This window comes from Ranitomeya imitator, chromosome 2, assembly GCF_032444005.1.
Source record: "Ranitomeya imitator isolate aRanImi1 chromosome 2, aRanImi1.pri, whole genome shotgun sequence".
In the NCBI taxonomy this organism is placed as follows: domain Eukaryota; kingdom Metazoa; phylum Chordata; class Amphibia; order Anura; family Dendrobatidae; genus Ranitomeya; species Ranitomeya imitator.
The window spans coordinates 128,945,581-128,967,766 of record NC_091283.1 but is presented as its reverse complement, the minus strand read 5'-3'; positions in this window follow the sequence as shown (position 1 = coordinate 128,967,766).

The window sequence follows — 22,186 nt, the reverse complement described above, 5'->3', positions numbered from 1 at the left end:
CCTGTCTTTCACTAGGGGGACTTGTCAGGGAGTCACAAAAACATTGAACTTTAGGAAGGCAAAGTTTGACCAGCTTAGAGATGCCCTTAATCTGGTAGACTGGGACAATATCCTCAGAAATGAGAATACAGATAATAAATGGGAAATGTTTAAGAACATCCTAAATAGGCAGTGTAAGCGGTTTATACCTTGTGGGAATAAAAGGACTAGAAATAGGAAAAACCCAATGTGGCTAAACAAAGAAGTAAGACAGGCAATTAACAGTAAAAAGAAAGCATTTGCACTACTAAAGCAGGATGGCACCATTGAAGCTCTAAAAAACTATAGGGAGAAAAATACTTTATCTAAAAAACTAATTAAAGCTGCCAAAAAGGAAACAGAGAAGCACATTGCTAAGGAGAGTAAAACTAATCCCAAACTGTTCTTCAACTATATCAATAGTAAAAGAATAAAAACTGAAAATGTAGGCCCCTTAAAAAATAGTGAGGAAAGAATGGTTGTAGATGACGAGGAAAAAGCTAACATATTAAACACCTTCTTCTCCACGGTATTCACGGTGGAAAATGAAATGCTAGGTGAAATCCCAAGAAACAATGAAAACCCTATATTAAGGGTCACCAATCTAACCCAAGAAGAGGTGCGAAACCGGCTAAATAAGATTAAAATAGATAAATCTCCGGGTCCGGATGGCATACACCCACGAGTACTAAGAGAACTAAGTAATGTAATAGATAAACCATTATTTCTTATTTTTAGTGACTCTATAGCGACAGGGTCTGTTCCGCAGGACTGGCGCATAGCAAATGTGGTGCCAATATTCAAAAAGGGCTCTAAAAGTGAACCTGGAAATTATAGGCCAGAAAGTCTAACCTCTATTGTTGGTAAAATATTTGAAGGGTTTCTGAGGGATGTTATTCTGGATTATCTCAATGAGAATAACTGTTTAACTCCATATCAGCATGGGTTTATGAGAAATCGCTCCTGTCAAACCAATCTAATCAGTTTTTATGAAGAGGTAAGCTATAGACTGGACCACGGTGAGTCATTGGACGTGGTATATCTCGATTTTTCCAAAGCGTTTGATACCGTGCCGCACAAGAGGTTGGTACACAAAATGAGAATGCTTGGTCTGGGGGAAAATGTGTGTAAATGGGTTAGTAACTGGCTTAGTGATAGAAAGCAGAGGGTGGTTATAAATGGTATAGTCTCTAACTGGGTCGCTGTGACCAGTGGGGTACCGCAGGGGTCAGTATTGGGACCTGTTCTCTTCAACATATTCATTAATGATCTGGTAGAAGGTTTACACAGTAAAATATCGATATTTGCAGATGATACAAAACTATGTAAAGCAGTTAATACAAGAGAAGATAGTATTCTGCTACAGATGGATCTGGATAAGTTGGAAACTTGGGCTGAAAGGTGGCAGATGAGGTTTAACAATGATAAATGTAAGGTTATACACATGGGAAGAGGGAATCAATATCACCATTACACACTGAACGGGAAACCACTGGGTAAATCTGACAGGGAGAAGGACTTGGGGATCCTAGTTAATGATAAACTTACCTGGAGCAGCCAGTGCCAGGCAGCAGCTGCCAAGGCAAACAGGATCATGGGGTGCATTAAAAGAGGTCTGGATACACATGATGAGAGCATTATACTGCCTCTGTACAAATCCCTAGTTAGACCGCACATGGAGTACTGTGTCCAGTTTTGGGCACCGGTGCTCAGGAAGGATATAATGGAACTAGAGAGAGTACAAAGGAGGGCAACAAAATTAATAAAGGGGATGGGAGAACTACAATACCCAGATAGATTAGCGAAATTAGGATTATTTAGTCTAGAAAAAAGACGACTGAGGGGCGATCTAATAACCATGTATAAGTATATAAGGGGACAATACAAATATCTCGCTGAGGATCTGTTTATACCAAGGAAGGTGACGGGCACAAGGGGGCATTCTTTGCGTCTGGAGGAGAGAAGGTTTTTCCACCAACATAGAAGAGGATTCTTTACTGTTAGGGCAGTGAGAATCTGGAATTGCTTGCCTGAGGAGGTGGTGATGGCGAACTCAGTCGAGGGGTTCAAGAAAGGCCTGGATGTCTTCCTGGAGCAGAACAATATTGTATCATACAATTATTAGGTTCTGTAGAAGGACGAAGATCTGGGTATTTATTATGATGGAATATAGGCTGAACTGGATGGACAAATGTCTTTTTTCGGCCTTACTATGTTACTATGTTACTATGTAAATACCCATTTGATGAGGAAGCATCTTCATCCTGGGATAAAGCACCGAGAATTGATGTAGCAATCTCAAAGTTATCTAGGAAGTCTTCCCTTCCATTTGAGGACTCGGGGTCTTTAAAGGAGCCATTAGATAAAAAGAACGATAATTTTCTCAAGGCAACTTGGGAAGCCTCAGCAGGGGCATTAAGACCAGCCATTGCAGCCACCTGTGTGGCTAGAGCTCTGAAAGTTTGGGTAGACAATCTGGAAGATCATTTGGAACGAGTCCCCAGAGAAGCCATAAGCAATACCTACCATCACGGCAGAAATGGTATTTTTAGAAGACGCTTCAGCAGATTCCGCAAAGTTGGCAGCCTGATCAGCGGCACTGGGCAATGCAGGACGAGCAGTCTGGCTGAAATGTTGGCCTGGGGATATGCAAGCAAAAGTGAAACTCTGCTCCCTTCCTTGTGATGGAAATTTCTTATTTGGGCCAGTACTTGATGAAGTTCTGGAAAAGGCCGTAGACAAGAAGAAAGGGTTTCCAAAGCAGCCATTTCCATTCTTTCGGCGCTCCTTTCCAAGGGGTCATGGATCTAGGAGACAGCAATTCAGAGACAGAGACCGAACGGACAAACAAATCAGAGGAGGGAGAGGCTTCTACTTCGGTAAGCCCTCCAGAGACACTAAGGATCACCCCCAGTGACTGCTCCTCCCAGATAGGAGGGAGGCTCTCTCACTTCCTCCTCGCCTGGGAGAGGATATTGGCCAGCACCTGGATTCGACAGATCATAAGATCAGGTCTGAAACTGACATTCTGCGAGTGGCCACCACAGAGATACAAACAAACTCCGGTACAGCCCTCTCAGGAAAAACAGCAGAGCCTGGAGGAAGAGATGGGGTCACTGCTGAAAAAACACGTGCTGGAGGAAGTTCCGGTGGAGGAAGGAAAAAAGGGATTCTTTTCCCTCGTATTTCTCATAAAGAAGCAGAACAACTTCTGGAGGACCATCTTAAATCTAAAGGGCCTCAACAGTTATCTGATAATTCCATCATTTATGATGGAGACAGTAAGATCGGCAGTGAAACTCCTCTTCCCACAGTGTTACATGGTGGTACTAGACCTCAAGAACGAGTACTACCATGTCCCTATCTGCCAGCAGGATCGCAAATTCCTCAGGGTGGCAGTTCAGATAAAATCCCAAGAGGAGTTTCCTGGGTATACAAAGCCTCCAAGACGGTAACCACGGATGCCAGTCCCTGGGGGTGGGGAGCACATTTAGATACTCTATGGCTCCAGAATCCCTGCGCTCAAGAAGAAAGATTTGTCATCAAAGGAATGGGAACTGCTGGCGGTAAAAAAGACTCTGATCGGGTTACTGCCACATTTGCAGGGACAACATGTAAGAGTCCTGTCGGACAACCAGTCGACAGTGGCCTACATAAATCATCAGGGGGCACTCGCTCTCGAACATTGATGCGGATAGCAGAGAGGATTCTACAGGTCCTTCTCAAAAAATTAGCATATAGTGTTAAATTTCATTATTTACCATAATGTAATGATTACAATTAAACTTTCATATATTATAGATTCATTATCCACCAACTGAAATTTGTCAGGTCTTTTATTGTTTTAATACTGATGATTTTGGCATACAACTCCTGATAACCCAAAAAACCTGTCTCAATAAATTAGCATATCAAGAAAAGGTTCTCTAAACGACCTATAAGGCTATGTGCACACTTTGCAGATTCCACTGCGGATTTTTCCGCAGCGGAATTGCAAAATCCGCAGTGAAAACCCATCGCGGTTTTTACTGCGGATTTATCGCGGTTTTTACTGCGTTTTCTTCTGCGGATTTTCAACTGCAGTTTTCTACTGGAGCAGCTGAAAATCCGCAGAAAAGAAGTGACATGCTGCGGAATGTAATCCGCAGCGTTTCCGCGCGGATTTTTCTGCAGCATGTGCACAGCGTTTTTTGTTTCCCATAGGTTTACATTGAAATGTAAACTCATGGGAAACTGCTGCGGATCCGCAGCGGTCAAATCCGCTGCGGATCCGCAGCAAAATCCGCAAAGTGTGAATATAGCCTTACCCTAATCTTCTGAATCAACTAATTAACTCTAAACACATGCAAAAGATACCTGAGGCTTTTATAAACTCCCTGCCTGGTTCATTACTCAAAACCCCCATCATGGGTAAGACTAGCGACCTGACAGATGTCAAGAAGGCCATCATTGACACCCTCAAGCAAGAGGGTAAGACCCAGAAAGAAATTTCTCAACAAATAGGCTGTTCCCAGAGTGCTGTATCAAGGCACCTCAATGGTGAGTCTGTTGGAAGGAAACAATGTGGCAGAAAACGCTGTACAACGAGAAGAGGAGACCGGACCCTGAGGAAGATTGTGGAGAAGGACCGATTCCAGACCTTGGGGAACCTGAGGAAGCAGTGGACTGAGTCTGGTGTGGAAACATCCAGAGCCACCGTGCACAGGCGTGTGCAGGAAATGGGCTACAGGTGCCGCATTCCCCAGGTAAAGCCACTTTTGAACCATAAACAGCGGCAGAGGCGCCTGACCTGGGCTACAGAGAAGCAGCACTGGACTGTTGCTAAGTGGTCCCAAGTACTTTTTTCTGATGAAAGCAAATTTTGCATGTCATTCGGAAATCAAGGTGCCAGAGTCTGGAGGAAGACTGGGGAGAAGGAAATGCCAAAATGCCTGAAGTCCAGTGTCAAGTACCCACAGTCAGTGATGGTGTGGGGTGCCATGTCAGCTGCTGGTGTTGGTCCACTGTGTTTCATCAAGGGCAGGGTCAATGCAGCTAGCTATCAGGAGATTTTGGAGCACTTCATGCTTCCATCGGCTGAAATGCTTTATGGAGATGAAGATATCATTTTTCAGCACGACCTGGCACCTGCTCACAGTGCCAAAACCACTGGTAAATGGTTTACTGACCATGGTATTACTGTGCTCAATTGGCCTGCCAACTCTCCTGACCTGAACCCCATAGAGAATCTGTGGGATATTGTGAAGAGAAAGTTGAGAGACGCAAGACCCAACACTCTGGATGAGCTTAAGGCCGCTATTGAAGCATCCTGGGCCTCCATAACATCTCAGCAGTGTCACAGGCTGATTGCCTCCATGCCACGCCGCATTGAAGCAGTCATTTCTGCCAAAGGATTCCCGACCAAGTATTGAGTGCATAACTGAACATTATTATTTGTTGGTTTTTTTGTTTGTTATTAAAAAACACTTTTATTTGATTGGATGGGTGAAATATGCTAATTTATTGAGACAGGTTTTTTGGGTTATCAGGAGTTGTATGCCAAAATCATCAGTATTAAAACAATAAAAGACCTGACAAATTTCAGTTGGTGGATAATGAATCTATAATATATGAAAGTTTAATTGTAATCATTACATTATGGTAAATAATGAAATTTAACACTATATGCTAATTTTTTGAGAAGGACCTGTATATCTGGCAGAAAACCATTTCCTTTCATTATCGGCCCTGCATATCAGAGGTGTAGACAACCTGAAGGCGGACTTTTTAAGCCGCAATCAGTTGAGACCAGGGGAATGGTCCCTGAAGAAAACCGTTTACAGTCAGATAGTAGACATGTGGAGTTGTCCCAGGATGGATCTCTTTGCTTCAAGGGCCAACAGGGAAGTTCAAAGTTCTTGTTCCCTGAGTCCAGCAGACAGGCCAGTGGCAGTACATGCCTTCAGAATAGAATGGTCATCAGGTCTCCTATACGTCTTTCCGCCAATATGCCTTATACCAGCAGTCCTGAGGAAAATCCGAAAGGACAAAGCCAGGGTAATCTTGATAGCTCCGTTTTGTCCAAAGAGGCTTTGGTTCTACTGGCTGAGGACAATGTCCATAACAGATCGTTCGGTACTCCCAGATGACCAGAACCTTCTAATGCAGGGCCCCTTCTGTCATCCTCAGAAATCCGGGCTGCATCTAACAGCTTGATACAGTGGGGCAAAAAAGTATTTAGTCAGTCAGCAATAGTGCAAGTTCCACCACTTAAAAAGATGAGAGGCGTCTGTAATTTACATCATAGGTAGACCTCAACTATGGGAGACAAACTGAGAAAAAAAATCCAGAAAATCACATTGTCTGTTTTTTATCATTTTTTTTTTGCATATTATGGTGGAAAATAAGTATTTGGTCAGAAACAAACAATCAAGATTTCTGGCTCTCACAGACCTGTAACTTCTTCTTTAAGAGTCTCCTCTTTCCTCCACTCATTACCTGTAGTAATGGCACCTGTTTAAACTTGTTATCAGTATAAAAAGACACCTGTGCACACCCTCAAACAGTCTGACTCCAAACTCCACTATGGTGAAGACCAAAGAGCTGTCAAAGGACACCAGAAACAAAATTGTAGCCCTGCACCAGGCTGGGAAGACTGAATCTGCAATAGCCAACCAGCTTGGAGTGAAGAAATCAACAGTGGGAGCAATAATTAGAAAATGGAAGACATGCAAGACCACTGATAATCTCCCTCGATCTGGGGCTCCACGCAAAATCCCACCCCGTGGGGTCAGAATGATCACAAGAACGGTGAGCAAAAATCCCAGAACCACGCGAGGGGACCTAGTGAATGAACTGCAGAGAGCTGGGACCAATGTAACAAGGCCTACCATAAGTAACACACTACGCCACCATGAACTCAGATCCTGCAGTGCCAGACGTGTCCCACTGCTTAAGCCAGTACATGTCCGGGCCCGTCTGAAGTTTGCTAGAGAGCATTTGGATGATCCAGAGGAGTTTTGGGAGAATGTCCTATGGTCTGATGAAACCAAACTGGAACTGTTTGGTAGAAACACAACTTGTCGTGTTTGGAGGAAAAAGAATACTGAGTTGCATCCATCAAACACCATACCTACTGTAAAGCATGGTGGTGGAAACATCATGCTTTGGGGCTGTTTCTCTGCAAAGGGGCCAGGACGACTGATCCGGGTACATGAAAGAATGAATGGGGCCATGTATCGTGAGATTTTGAGTGCAAACCTCCTTCCATCAGCAAGGGCATTGAAGATGAAATGTGGCTGGGTCTTTCAACATGACAATGATCCAAAGCACACCGCCAGGGCAACGAAGGAGTGGCTTCGTAAGAAGCATTTCAAGGTCCTGGAGTGGCCTAGCCAGTCTCCAGATCTCAACCCTATAGAAAACCTTTGGAGGGAGTTGAAAGTCCGTGTTGCCAAGCGAAAAGCCAAAAACATCACTGCTCTAGAGGAGATCTGCATGGAGGAATGGGCCAACATACCAACAACAGTGTGTGGCAACCTTGTGAAGACTTACAGAAAACGTTTGACCTCTGTCATTGCCAACAAAGGATATATTACAATATAAGTATTGAGATGAAATTTTGTTTCTGACCAAATACTTATTTTCCACCATAATATGCAAATAAAATGTTTAAAAAAACAGACAATGTGATTTTCTGGATTTTTTTCTCTCAGTTTGTCTCCCATAGTTGAGGTCTACCTATGATGTAAATTACAGACGCCTCTCATCTTTTTAAGTGGTGGAACTTGCACTATTGCTGACTGACTAAATACTTTTTTGTCCCACTGTATATGAGAGGTCATTACTAGAAAGTAGGGGCTTCTCAGCAAAACTAGTATCCACACTGCTTAGTAGCAGGAAGACGATAACCACCAGGATTTATGGAAGGATATGGAATAAGTTTTTGTCTGTTGCAGGGCCAATACGGGAAGGGAAAATTCCGATAGTGGCCATATTACAGTTTCTGCAGAAGGGACTAGAGTTGGCATTGGTGGTTAGTACCCTGAAGGTGCAGGTTTCGGCTTTGGGAGCTTTATTTAACACTGACCTGGCTAATGACAGATGGGTGGCAAGGTTTATCAAAGCATGTAGTAGAGAGAACTCTGTCCCATCTCCTACACCTCCTCCTTGGGATCTAAATCTACTGTTATCAGCTCTAGCAGACAGTCCTTTTGAGCCATTGAACACGGTATCAGAAAAGAGTCATGTTAAAGACAGCGTTATTAGTGACACTCACTTCGGCCTGTAGGATAGGTGACTTGCAAGCACTATCAGCAGACCCTCCCTACACTCATGTCATGGACGACAGGGTAGTACTAAGGTTAGACAAAGCCTATCTCCCCAAAGTAGTGTCGAAATTCCATAGGGGTCAAGAAATAGTCTTACCATCTTTTTGCCCTAATCCAAAGACTTCATTGCTTGGATGTTAGGAGGTGTCTCCTACGGTATTTCGAGGTAACAGAACCCAGGAAAAAGCAGAGGGCCTTATTTTTCTCGTTTCACGGGTCGAGAAAGGGCATTAAAGTCTCTAAACAAACTATAGCTAGATGGGCGAGAGAGGCAATTATGCTAGCATTTGGTAGTGCAGGCAGGGATGTTCCCGTAGGTCTGAAGGCCCATTCCACGAGAGCCATGGCAGCATCCTGGGCGGAGTGAGCAGACAATTCCATCGACCAGATTTGTAAGATGGCCACTTGGTCCTCTCCATCTACCTTTTATAGACACTACAGATTGGATCTGTCTGCTTCTTCTGACCTCATTTTCAGAAGAAGGGTGTTGCAGGCAGTGATCCCTCCCTAAGAGTATACAAAATCTCTAAATCTCCCGTTGTGTCGTCATGGGACATGGAAAAACACGGGTATTACTTACCTGGTAATGTGTTTTTTCATGACCCATGACTGCACCTTTATATTCCCTCCCTATTTATCACGTTATTTGTTTGTGTATTGTTATAATCAGACACTCACTTAGGTGTTGGTAGGCCAAAAAATGTAAAGACTAAAGGAATGTATTATTTGGAATGTACACTAATCTGCAGAGTTCCTCTCATGCTCTAGAAAACAACTGATGTGGAGAGAGGGGTCGTCCTTTTTATCTTGAAGGTTTCCTGTCCTTGAAGGGTGGATCTCCTCTCTCCTTGTGCCCTCATGGGTCATGAAAAAACACAATACCAGGTAAGTCAGGTGTGTCAAACTGCATTCCTCGAGGGCTGCAAACAGGTCATGTTTTCAGGTTTTCCTTGTACTGCACAGGTGATAATTTAATCAACTACACAAATAATGAGTTGGTGATTAAATTATCACCTGTGCAGTACAAGGAAATCCTGAAAACATGACCTGTTTGCAGCCCTCGAGGAATGCAGTTTGACACCCCTGAGGTAAGTAATACCCGTGTTTCAAGCTGGTGTTATAAAATATTCTAATTTACTGTGATAATGACTTTTGGGTTTTCATTGGCTGTAAGCCATAATCATCAACATTAACAGAAATAAGCACTTCAAATAGATCACTCTGTTTGTAATGACTATTTATAATAAGTTTCACTTTTTAAATTGAAGGACTGAAATATATAATATAATTTTTGATGATATTCTAATTTTGTGAGAAGCACCTGCATATGTGTGTCACTGACATCTATATATCTATGTCTATATATCTACGTATTCTATGTGTATATATCTAGACTGCGGAGACCCATGTTTCGTAAACAGTGCTTTTTCCTCTCCCACCAATCCCGCAATGAAACACACACAGGCCTGGGTGAGTTGAACAGGTCGGTCACAATTTATTAATTACATACGCAGAGAAAGTCAATTACATTTCATAGCGGGCTCATCGCCGAAGGCCCTGTCTGCGACCGATTGGCAAACAGGCCAATGAGCGGTTACAAACCTTTGCCCCCTCTACATTTCCGCTGTGACTTATAAAATAAAAATAAAGGAATTTTCTGTTTTATAATTTTTTTCTGGCAGTACAAAACATCGATGAATATATAAGGGAGGGAGGGTGGTTCAACAGCTTTCAGGGGTCAGCCAAGGAGAAAGAGAAAGGCACTGATCCCTGGCACCTAAATTTAACCCATGTGGGTGTGGCCAGATGCCCCTTCCCCTTTGCCCCATTGGTCAGTATGGCGTCCCAATTACTGCATCACATGTGGGAGTAGCGGGTGGGGGGAAATTAGGCACTGCACTGTATTTCCTCTAGCTTTAGTTATAGGGGCTCCGCAGTCAGAGGCACCTTCCTTATTCAGTACCGTGCCTGCCATTTTATTCTAACCGGTCAGTGTAATTTTACTGTATGCAGCACATGAATTGCTGGCTTTTCAAAGGACACCAGCGCATAAAATTTGGACAGCACTTGCATGGTCCGAGTGTTGGTCAATTTTTTTTTCTCCTACGGCTCATTGGGGACACAGGACCAGGGGTGTTATGCTGCTGCCACTAGGAGGACACTAAGTAATGCAGAAAGAATAGCTCCTCCCCTGTAGTATACACCCTCCTGCTGGCTCCAAGTGAACCAGTTCTTGCTTAGTGTCTGTAGGAGGCACTTGGGTCTGCTTTCAGACCTCACAGTTTTTATTTTCATTTTTATTCTATTTTTCCCTTAGCGGTGGATTGAGCACCGGCCCACCGCATCTACCGTGAGTATACTGCTGGGGCCGAGGCGCTGGGGGGGTCCTGGTCCCCAGGGTATGGGAGGTCCGCACCTTAAAGCCCGGGTCTGTGGGTGGTCCGCAGTGTGGCAATTCAATGAAGGAGTGTGGCTTAAGAATGGCGCTAATAGCGGTCGCGACGCCGCAGGCCGCAACAGCAGATTTAAAATTTAGCTGCCGGCTTTTCCCATTCATACAGGCTGGAATTTTGGCCACGCCCACCAGCAGTTGCCGACGCCCACACTTTCTGGCGCTTCTCGTTCCCTGAAAAGCGCTCTTACTTCTTGATCTCGGCGGCCATCTTGGTACACCCACAGGGCTGATGCTGCAGCGCTGCTCCAGCTTTTTGAATCACAGCCTTCAGGACCAGCGTTCTCTGTGCATACACCGCGGACCTCCCCTGGGGACTCAAGACACAGGACCTGGGTAAGCTGCTAAAACATGGCTTAACCCTTCACCTGTTAGTAAGCGTTCTCCTCAAGGCTATGCTATGCCTCAATCACAGCCTCAAAAAAGGTCTGGGAAAACCTTCTTTGCGGCATGTACTGCTCGTAAAGTGTCATTACCCTGGGGTCACAATACTGCATTATGCACAGCATGTGAACCGGTTTACTGATACCGAACCCTGTGAGCCTAGTCCCCCTGAGTGGGCTACCTCCTTTACCCGGTCTATGGCATCCCTGGCAAAAGTGTTAGAATCATTCTGAGACCCTTCCTCTAACCAGGGCACTATTTCGGACGACGCTTCCGATGATCAGAACCCCTTGTACTCCAGGGGTCGTACCTTGCCAAGGAGCTCTCGCTCTTCCAGGAACAGGACTCATGCCATATCCTCAGACCATCACCGGGATTCGGGTTCTGAGAGCTCCATTTCTCGCTCCCTTTCCATTGGGGCTAGTAGAGAACCTTTTTCAGAGGACGATTCTGATACGTCCCTAGATCAGGATTTCCATGACGATCAGGAGACTCTCGACTCTGAGTCATTGAATACGGCTTTGAAGCTTGAGGAGGAACCTTTATCTAAAATGGATCATGCAGTGTCCTTTAAGAGGACCAAGGGAGCTCACAGAGTGTTTGCCACCCATCCCGAATTTAAGGAAATCGTTGAATCTCACTAGATCTGTCCAGATAAATGATTCACAGGGCAGAAGCCCATGGAGTCAAAATATTCCTTTGCCCAGGATCCAAGAATAAATTGGTCGCAGTCTCCCCCGATCGCTCCTGGCTACTAAATGTTTTATCCTCGGAGGCGCCTCTATTAAAAACCCAACCAATCGTTAGATCGACAATATGGTGCGTTTAGCCTTTGAAGCCTCAGCAGCCACACTCTTCCCATCTTTTACCGCTACGTGGGTGGCTAAGGCTATAACCCACTGGGCTGAGGTCTTGGCTTCTGCGGTGCTGGATACCAATCTTCCCCCCGAGATAGCAGACCTCGCTACTCAGCCAGAGTTGGAGATTTTGTAATGACCGTATCCCTGATGCCGCTAACTGCGCTTCTCAAGAAGCAGCAAACGCCATCACCATCCGGAGGTCCTTATGGCACAGGGACTGGCATGCAGATTCTGCTTCCAAAAAGCCACTAACTTCTCTACCATATCAGGCGAAAAGCTCGACCAATTGATTTCCGACGCTACTGGAGGGAAGAGTAAATTTCTTCCACAACCACAGGGTTGGTCCCGATTTTTGTTCGTTACAACTCAAACTGGTCCTCTACTTCCACATCTCCCAGCTCCGTCCGGGCACAGTGTGGAGACAGAAGTTCCCAGGCCTCTTATTAACCTTCCCCTTGCTGGAGAGGCAGGCCTAGGCAGTCAAGATCCAGAGGCTCCACAACGGGCAGATCTTCACACAATGACTCCCTGTGGTATCCGGGGGACACCCTCAAAGTAGGTGGTTCTCGGTCATTCACGACGAGTGGGTCCGCGACTTGGTGTTCTCCGGATACAAGATAGACTTTTTATATCGTCCTCCCAGGGCAAAAGCATCAGAGTTCTTCCAAGCTATAAGCTCTCTGAGAAAAGACAGTTATTATTCCGGTCCCTCAAAGCGAACGGTTTCATGGTTTTTATTCAAAACTCTTCATGGTTCCAAAGAAGGATGGTATAGTACGGCCCATACTGGACCTAAAACTGCTGAACACATTCATCAGGGTGCGACAGTTCTGGATGGAATCGCTTCGTTCTATCATCGCCTCCATGGGAAGAGGCGAGTTCCTGGCGTCTACAGACATCCAGGACGCGTACCTCCACATTCCTATTTTTACCTTCTCACTAAAGGTTTCTTCGCTTCGCAGTTCAGGTACAACACTCCTAATTCGTTGCTCTGCCCTTCAGCCTCACCATCACCACCAGGGTATTCACAAAGGTCATGGCGGCTGCCGTGGCCATACACCACACCCGAGGAGTGGTGGTGCTACCGTATCTAGACGATATCCTCATCAAAGGCCCCTCTTTCCGCGCCTGCAAAGAGGCTGTGAGCATCACAATAGATTCTTTTTCTCACCTGGGTTGGAAGATAAACTTCAAAAAATCTTCCCCAGTACCGGCTCACCGAATTTCCTTTCTAGGAATGATACTGGACTCGTCCCAGGGGTTGGTGCTTCTTCCCCCGGTAAAGATCTCCGCCTTACAGCGCGAAGCTCGGAAGCTCTCTCAGCCTCGCACTCACTCTCTGCGCTTCAGTATAGGAGTCCTCGGCAGGATGGTAGCAGCCTTGGAGGCAGTTCTATTTGCCCAATTACACCTCCGTCCCTTACAGCATGCCCTCCTGGCTGTTTGGGACTGGAACCCTTTCTCCCTCGACCATCGGTTCTTCCTTCCCCAGCGAGCCAGACAGTCTCTCAGGTGGTGGACATTATAGTCCTCCCTGAATCAAGGGAAGTCTTTTCTTCCAGTATATTGGCTAGTTGTGACAACAGATGCCAGTCTTCTAGGCTGGGGAGCGGTGTTCTTACATCACACTGCTCAGGGCCGCTGGTCTCTTCAGGAATCACGCCTTCCGATCAACATCTTAGAAATTTGGGCAATCAGGTTAGCTCTTCTCCAATTCCATCCCTTCCTAGCAGGTCATCCTATCAGGATGCAGTCCGACAATGCCACTGCAGTGGCATACATCAACCAACAAGGGGGAATCCGCAGCATGGCAGCCTTGAACAAGGTAGGCTACATTCTCCGTTGGGCCGAGGAAAACTGCTCAATGATCTCTGCGGTTCACATCCTGGAGTGGACAATTGGGAGGCAGATTTCCTCAGTTGTCAAGGCCTCGACTCTGGGGAGTGATCTCTCCATCCGGAGATCTTCCACCATATCGGCTGTCGTTCGGGCTCCCCGGACGTGGATCTGATGGCCTCATGGCTAAATTCCAAGGTTCCTGACTTCATAACTCGGTCCCACGATCCAGCAGCAATCGGGGCAGATGCACTCATACTCCCATGGCATCATTTTCGGCTTCCGTACATATTTCCCCCGCTCCCCTTTCTGCCGAGAGTCATCAAGAAGATCAGAGCAGAGGGAGTACCGGTATTCCTTATTGCGCCAGATTGGCCGCGCCGGGCGTGGTACGTGGAACTAGTTCAACTAGTCGCCGATGTTCCCTGGTGATTACCGAATCGCGCAGACCTCTTTTCACAGGGCCCCATTTACCACCAGAACTCCGAGGCCCTGTGTTTGACGGCATGGCCGTTGAGTCCTGGGTTCTGACCCAGGCAGGTTTCTCCGGAAGTCATCGCTACCATGATCAGCGCTAGAAAGCCTACGTCGATGCGCATTTATCATCGCACTTGGAAAACCTTCTTTTCCTGGTGCAACAACCAGGGACGTTCTCCTCTTGAATTTTCCATTCTTTCCATCCTCAAATTTTTACAAACGGATTTGGACTTAGGTCTCGCCTTTAGTTCTCTCAAGGGGCGGATTTCAGCCCTGTTCGTTCTGTTCCAATGCAGGATTGCTAACAGATTATAAGTGAAGACGTTCATTCAGGGAGTCTCCCATAGGGTGCTGCCCTATAAGATGCCGTTGGAACCATGGGACCTTAATCTGGTCCTCGGAGTCTTGCAAGAAGCTCTTTTTGAACCTCTACAGGAGGTTTCCCTGTCCTTTCTTTCAAGGAAGGTTGCCTTCATGGTTCCAGTCATGTCCATTAGATGAGTCTCAGAGCTGGCGGCTCTGTCTTGTCAAGTTCCATTCCTGAATTTTCATCAGGATAGGGTGGTTTTGAGAACATCCCTGTCCTTTTTGCCAAAAGTTGTCTCATCCTTTCATCTCAATCAGGAGACTGTCTTACCGTCTCTGTCCGGCACCAGTACATCGCATCGAGAAGGCCCTCCACAAACTGGATTTAGTGAGAGCTCTCAAGAGATACGTCTCGCGGACGGTGTCCTTCCGCATGTCGGAGGCCCTGTTTGTGCCGGAAGGGCCAAGGAAGGGGTTTCCCACTTCCAAGGCGACAATAGCAATATGGATTTGCTCAGCTATTCAGGAGTCCTACCGAGTCAGAGGTCATTCTGTCCCAGCAGGGATTAAGGCTCATTCCACTCGGTCAGTGGGTGCGTCTTGGGCCATCCGTCACCAAGCTTCGGCAGCACAAGTTTGCAGAGCTTCGACCTGATCCAGTCTGCATACATTTACAAAACATTGCCATATTCATTCTCAGGCCTCAACAGATGCGACCGTCGGCAGACGAATTTTGCAGGCGGCTGTGCCGCATCTGTAACCTGTGGGTACAAGGAGCAATTACAGTTGATTCTTCCCCACCCAGGGACTGCTTTAGGATGTCCCAGGGTCCTGTGTCCCCAATGAGGCGTACGAGAAATAGGGATTTTTGCGTACTCACCGTAAAATCCTTTTCTCCGAGCCAATCATTGGGGGACACAGCACCCACCCTGTTAGCCTAACGTCTTTGGTTTTCTGTGTTGGCTTGGTTTTGACATAGTTCATCCTGGTTAAATATTAAGCTCCTACTGCTTTGTTACCAAACTGATTCACTTGGAGCCAGCAGGAGGGTATATACTGCAGGGGAGGAGCTATTCTTTCTGTATTACTTAGTGTCCTCCTAGTGGCAGCCACATAACACCCATGGTCCTGTGTCCCCCAATGAGCCATAGGAGAAAAAAAAATTGCCCAACACTCGGACCATGCGAGTGCTGTCCAAATTTTATGCGCTGGTGTCCTTTGAAAAGCCAGCAATTCATGTGCTGCATACAGTAAAATTACACTGACCGGTTAGAATAGAATGGCAGGCACGGTACTGAATAAGGAAGGTGCCTCTGACTGCGGAGCCCCTATAACTAAAGCTAGTGCAGTGCCTAATTCCCCCCCACCCGCTACTCCCACAGGTGATGCAGTAATTGGGACGCCATACTGACCAATGGGGCAAAGGGGAAGGGGCATCCGGCCACACCCACATGGGTTAAATTTAAATGCCAGGGATCAGTGCCTTTCTCTTTCTCCCTGGCTGACCCCTGGAAGCTGTTGAACCACCCTCCCTCCCTTATATATTCATTGATGTTTTGTACTGCCAGAAAAAAATTATAAAACAGAAAATTCCTTTATTTTTATTTTATAAGTCACAGCGGAAGTGTAGAGGGGGGCAAAGGTTTGTAACCGCTCATTGGCCTGTTTGCCAAACGGTCGCAGACAGGGCCTTCGGCGATGAGCCCGCTATGAAATGTAATTGACTTTCTCTGCGTATGTAACTAATAAACTGTGTCCCCCAATGATTGGCTCGGAGAAAGGATTTTACGGTGAGTACACAAAAATCCCTATTTTTCTCCTCTCGCACCCATAGGCTTGCATTGGCCGATATTGGCATGTTATCTAAAGGAGGAGGAGAAGTCCAAGGCAGATTACCTCAGTTGTCTTTAAATCCAGGGGTGTTTCAGAGAATTGCCAATCACTGGGGGAGACCCCAAATAGACTTGTCTGAAAGCAGAGCAAACAAAAACATCCAGAAATTCTTATCCCTAAATCTGAAAGACCTTCCCTAAAGGGTCGACACCCTCCCCCACACATGGCCAAAAGGGCTAGCTTATGCTTGCCCTCCAATCCCCTTAATTCTGATACTCCTCAGGAAAATCCGGAGAGACCAAGCAGAAGTGATATTAATAGCCCCCTTCTGGCCCAGGAGAGCTTCTTTCACCTGGCTACGCCAACTGGCTGTGGGAAATCCCAAAACTTCTATCCCACGGACCCAAACTACATCGAGGGGTCTCAATTTAACACCATGGCATTTCAGTGGAAGCTTCTAGCAGCTAGAGGATGCTCAGAAAATTTAATCTCCACCCTTATGAAATCCAGGAAGAAATTCACATTGGATATTTATTCCAGAGTATGGGGAAAGTTCTTAAACTTTTCATTGTTAAACCCACTGAGAAAAAGCCAGGTCCTCTGGGTGTCTCCATTCTAACCCCTATCAGACTGCCCGATTAATGTCTTGACACTGAAAACGGCCCTTCTGGTGGCCCTTACATCAGCCAGGAGGGTGGGGGAGCTGCACGCCCTGTCGGTAAACCAGCCCTTTACACGATTCTTGTCAGATAGGCTGGCTCAGGACTGAGTATGACCCTTTCTCCCCAAGGTAGTACCAACCTTTCACAGGATCCAGGAAATAGTTTTTCCATATTTCTGTGATAACTCCAATAACTAGGGGGAAAAAGAATTTCACATCCTAGATGTTCAGAGATGCCTCTTAGCATATCTAGGGTTAACTAGGGAATTCAGGAAGTCTACATCCCTGTTTGTTCTCTTTCAGGGTCCCAGGAGAAGCCAGGCAGCGTCCAAAGGGTGGATAGCCAGGTGGGTCAAGGCAGGGATTTCTTTGGCCTCCACATCAGGAGGCTCAACTCCACACTGATAAGGCACACTCCACAAGGCTGTTTCTACATCGCGGGCAGAGAGGGCTAAAGCTTTTCTAGAAAAAACCTGTATGGCAGCCACATGGTCTTCTTCACCATTCACATTTTTTTTCTAGCAGGGTGGATTGAATTTAGGTGATTGGGATCTTGCTTTCAGGGGGAAAAGTCCTACAAATGGTGGTTCCTCCATAGGGGATTCCTCTGTAATCTCTTTCCATGGTGCTGTAGTGGGGAATTGGAAAAATGATGATTACTTACCGGTGATCGAATTTTCCAGAACTCACGAAAGCACCCTTCCTTATTTCCACCCTTTTCACTTTTCTCTGATGCATGGCGCACAATTGACTCACAGGATGTCGCAAAACTATTATTATTATTATAATTGTGTATGAGGCTCCGTGCTATATTACGGATGTGACACGTATTACCAAACTTGTATTTATTTATTTTATTTTTAATGCTGTACATTTTCCTGTCCTTGGGGCGGATCCTCTTTCTCTATGCTGCTGTCATAGGGTCTGGGAAATCCAATTACTGGTAAGTAATTACCATTTTTTTTGTCTCTTGTTGCTGTGTCATGTTATGAATAAAGCTGCTTTGTTTTTGATACTTTCTGGTATGTGGCTTTAACAAAACTTTGACAGTCGTGTGTGGATTACATGCAATTTTTTTTACACATACACTGAAAATTAATGTGCATCTCTTTCCATGCAGATTTTCCAAATCTAAGGTAAGTCTATGGAGAAAATCTGGACATAAAAAGCGTAGCCGCAAGAGAAATGTACATGTTCCCGATTTGAAACTCACACCGCAAGTCAGTTTACATCGGGCAAAGAAGCACAGTGGGCAGGAGATTTCTATAAATCTCATCCACTTTGCTGGAAATGTAAGATGCTGTGGTTTTGTAAGAGGATGGCAAAAACCTCTCCAGATTAATTTGTAGAAATGCAGATTTGCAGCACATTTCATCCTTTTTCATTGTAAATGGTGAATCCCAGTTTTATCCTGAGCAAAAATTCACTTGCTACAAATTTTAAAATGTCAAATTTATGCTGCAGATTTCGTTTGCGGCGGATGAGATTTGTAAACCTTATACACAATGCCGATCGGGTAATCCAGCTGGAAAATCAATCCACAAAATCTGCTGCAGAAAGCAGATGAAATAAGTATTGAACCTTCAGTAGTTTAGAAATTGTTCTGCAACCAATGCCATCAGTATGTTTTGCAGCAATAAGGTTGTGAAGGTTTTGAGACAGCTCACTGGTTTTACCCATCACGACATGTTTCTCAGATGTGTGGCACCTTGGTATTGAGACTCCTTTTTATAGGCTATCAGTTGAACCAGCTGATATTTTTCACTCAGTGGCAGGATTGTTTTCTAATTAGATATATTTCAGCTGGCGTCATGACATGCCCCTGTCTTTCTTTATATGTTCAATGCTTTTTCTCTGTGTAATTTCTCATTATTACACATAACTTATAAACATCTATGGTTTGATTTCTATGCCTGTGTGGATTGGATGGGTTGTTATCAACATCTGGTGCAAATTTCATGTGAATTGCACCTTTAGAAATTGATCTACTTAGAAAATTAGTGACATATTCAATATTTATTTCTCCTGCTGTATATGACCCATGTGCTCCTATACTAAAACTATGTTTACACAATGGCTTTGGTGTATTTTCTATAGCAGAAATCCAAGAATGACTAAGACGTGCTGCGAATTTATATCTTCTTGTCATTTATTTTCATGAGAACTAAGTGACAAGCTTATAAAAATGTCCAATTAATATGGCGACGTTGTGAAATCCACATGCCGTGAATGTGCTTTCCACGCAGAAATACATGTAAGGATTCATATGAACATAACGTACCTAATTTGAAGACATTTGTCACTTTCTTGTCAAAACTTTCTAACCAAAAAGTATCCTCTTAGCAATGAATCAGAGTTCAATTTTCATTCTCAAACTGTTAGGCTGGGACTTCACTATGACTTTGGCCGCTGATGTGATGCCAAAGTTTGCTAGGTGCTGCTACTGCCTAGCCTTATGGAAAATTTTGGGTGATCCAGAACTTTATTTTAGACTTATATGGGTCTGACTCCTGGCACTCCCATTAAAAGGGTCTGCAGCGCTTAAGTGTGTGTCCCATCTCCATCGTTTACCAGGCAGCACTCTGTACATTTTGTAGTGGAACAGCTGCCAATTCTACCCTTTCCTATTTAATGGGACTAAGCGGCAATAATGAATCACAGCCACTAGAAGAGTTAGGGCTTTGTCATCATTATGTTGATGGAAAACTCCTTTGTAACCTACATTATGGGTAGTACCTTACTAAACTGGAGCACATAGGCTACCATATGACACATGTCATTTCCATTACCACCACTAGAGGGCTCACTAACACCAGTTATTTGGACTCTGGCGGCCTCTTTGGATGCGCAGCCTCCACTATCCAGATGTCCATGACCAGACTTAATTATGTAACATGCAGCAACACATGAATAAATGAAACATGACTAGTAAGATTTCACTTCAAGGCATAGTTGTATAAATTAAATGAACCAATGCATAATGGAACACTTTGTCTATGCACACTGTTATTAAAACGTTCAATTAGGTAAGAATAAATGAAATTATGCATATAATCCAAGACAAGGATTACAGCTGCACAATTATAAGCAAGTTCTTGCAATCGGCACCAGCAGCCATGAACCAGGAACTTTGAGAAATTCTCTGGGACATGGTCTATAACAATATGTGGGGAAAGCCACAGGCCTCGATTCATCAAAGCAATTTCTCCAGAATTCTGGCATCAATTGCGTTGAAAAGTCTCCAAATTTTTGAGAAAATCACTTGTCTTGGTAAATCGCGGAGCCTATGGCCCCAATCCATTGTTGGCAGTTTTTTTGGTTTTTTTTTAAGCCACTCTCTCTTTCTTTTTTGTCTTATCGTATTTGTTGCCTTTTTCGATGCCAAATTCTTTAAAATGGTGAACACAATTCATGAAATTGGCTCAAAATTTTTTTCAAAAAATTCTTTTTTTTTTTTTTCCTTCCCGTTCTCAACTATTTTTGTGACTTTGGCACCTTGAGTTGCATGTGTAGCAAAATGGTTCAAAGACTACACCAAAATACTGACATACTCAAGAAATACATCAGGGGGTGGCTGGAGTTAAATTGTGCCAAATTTTGCTACTTTTTAAAAGTTGCAGTTAATGAATCAGGTGAAAACATCTGGAATTGAAAAACGTCACCCACAAAGCGGCAAACAAAATGAAACGGGAAAGCACATATGAAACAGACTTAAAAATAGGAGCAAATAGAATAATGAATTGGGTGCAACCAAAAAAAGGCAGAAAATTAAACAAAAACAGTCACAAAGGCGATGAAGAATTGGTTCTAACAATTATACTGAGTTCACACCTGTAGATAAAACGGTTGTACGAAGGATACAAATTAAGATATTGACCACTTGTGGTCCGATCACTGGGACCCCCATTGTTCCTGAGAACATGGCTTTGCAGAGCCTTGTCTGAATAAAGTAGATGTTGGGCATGCGTACCTCCGCTCCATTCATTCTATAGGGGAGAATGAGACAGCAGGGAAAGGTTTCCTACTTTTGTCCTGAAAGAATCCAATGCCGTTCATGGCCTCAGAGTGCAGCCACACAGCCGTGTAACACGGACGACTATCACATCGCAATGGTCGGACTGGCCGGCGGCTCTCCTCACCCGAGTGTGTCTGTATGTATTTCTATGCAGCTCTCACGCGTGGATCAGGAGAGCCACCGGCCATTCCGTGCATTGCGATGCAATTGTCGTCCGTGTTATATGGATGTCTGACTAAGCCCTTAAAGGCAGGGCTGTGGAGTCAGTAAGCCAAACCTCTGACTCCTGATTTCTATGACTCCGACTCCACCAAAATGTGCACCGACTCCGCAGCCCTGCTTAAAGGGACTGTCCGGGACTTTAACATTGGAATAGGTCATCAATGTCTGATCGGTGAGGATATGGCACCCGGCCAATCAGCTGTTATCGGAGTCGGTCAGAACTGTTCGCGACTATATAGTGGCTGCAGCCAGGGAACTGCACATTCGCCCTCTATTCAAATCAATAGGGGTTGGATGTGCTGTTCCCAGCCGCGGCCACTATTCGGTCGATGGAGCTGTGTACCTCCTCAACAGTGGTGAGTGTCGCACCCCCACTTATCAGGCATTGATGACTTATCGTAGTGATAGGCAATCAATGTTAAAGTGGGGGTGCAACGTTAGTCCGCCTCCACGTGGTGCACCCTGGGTAATGCAAAAGGACTAACAATCTTGACGACCAAACAATCAAACTACATCTAGATATCCTAGTCAATATATTTTACATCATATTTGATAATGTTAAAGTTCTGGACAACCTCTTTAAAGGGGTTGTATAGGATTATAAGAAAATTGTTTTTTTTCCCCAGAAACCACACAACACGTGTCCATAGGTAATGTCGGAAATTACAGTTCTGTCCCATTGACTTGAATCTGACTGATTTGCAATGCCAAAAACCCGAAGAAAGTGTGGTGCTGTTTGTAGGAGATAGCAGACTGATTTTTCGTACCCCGAACAACCCCTTCGTATGGCTCTGGATTTAGTACTTTCTGAAG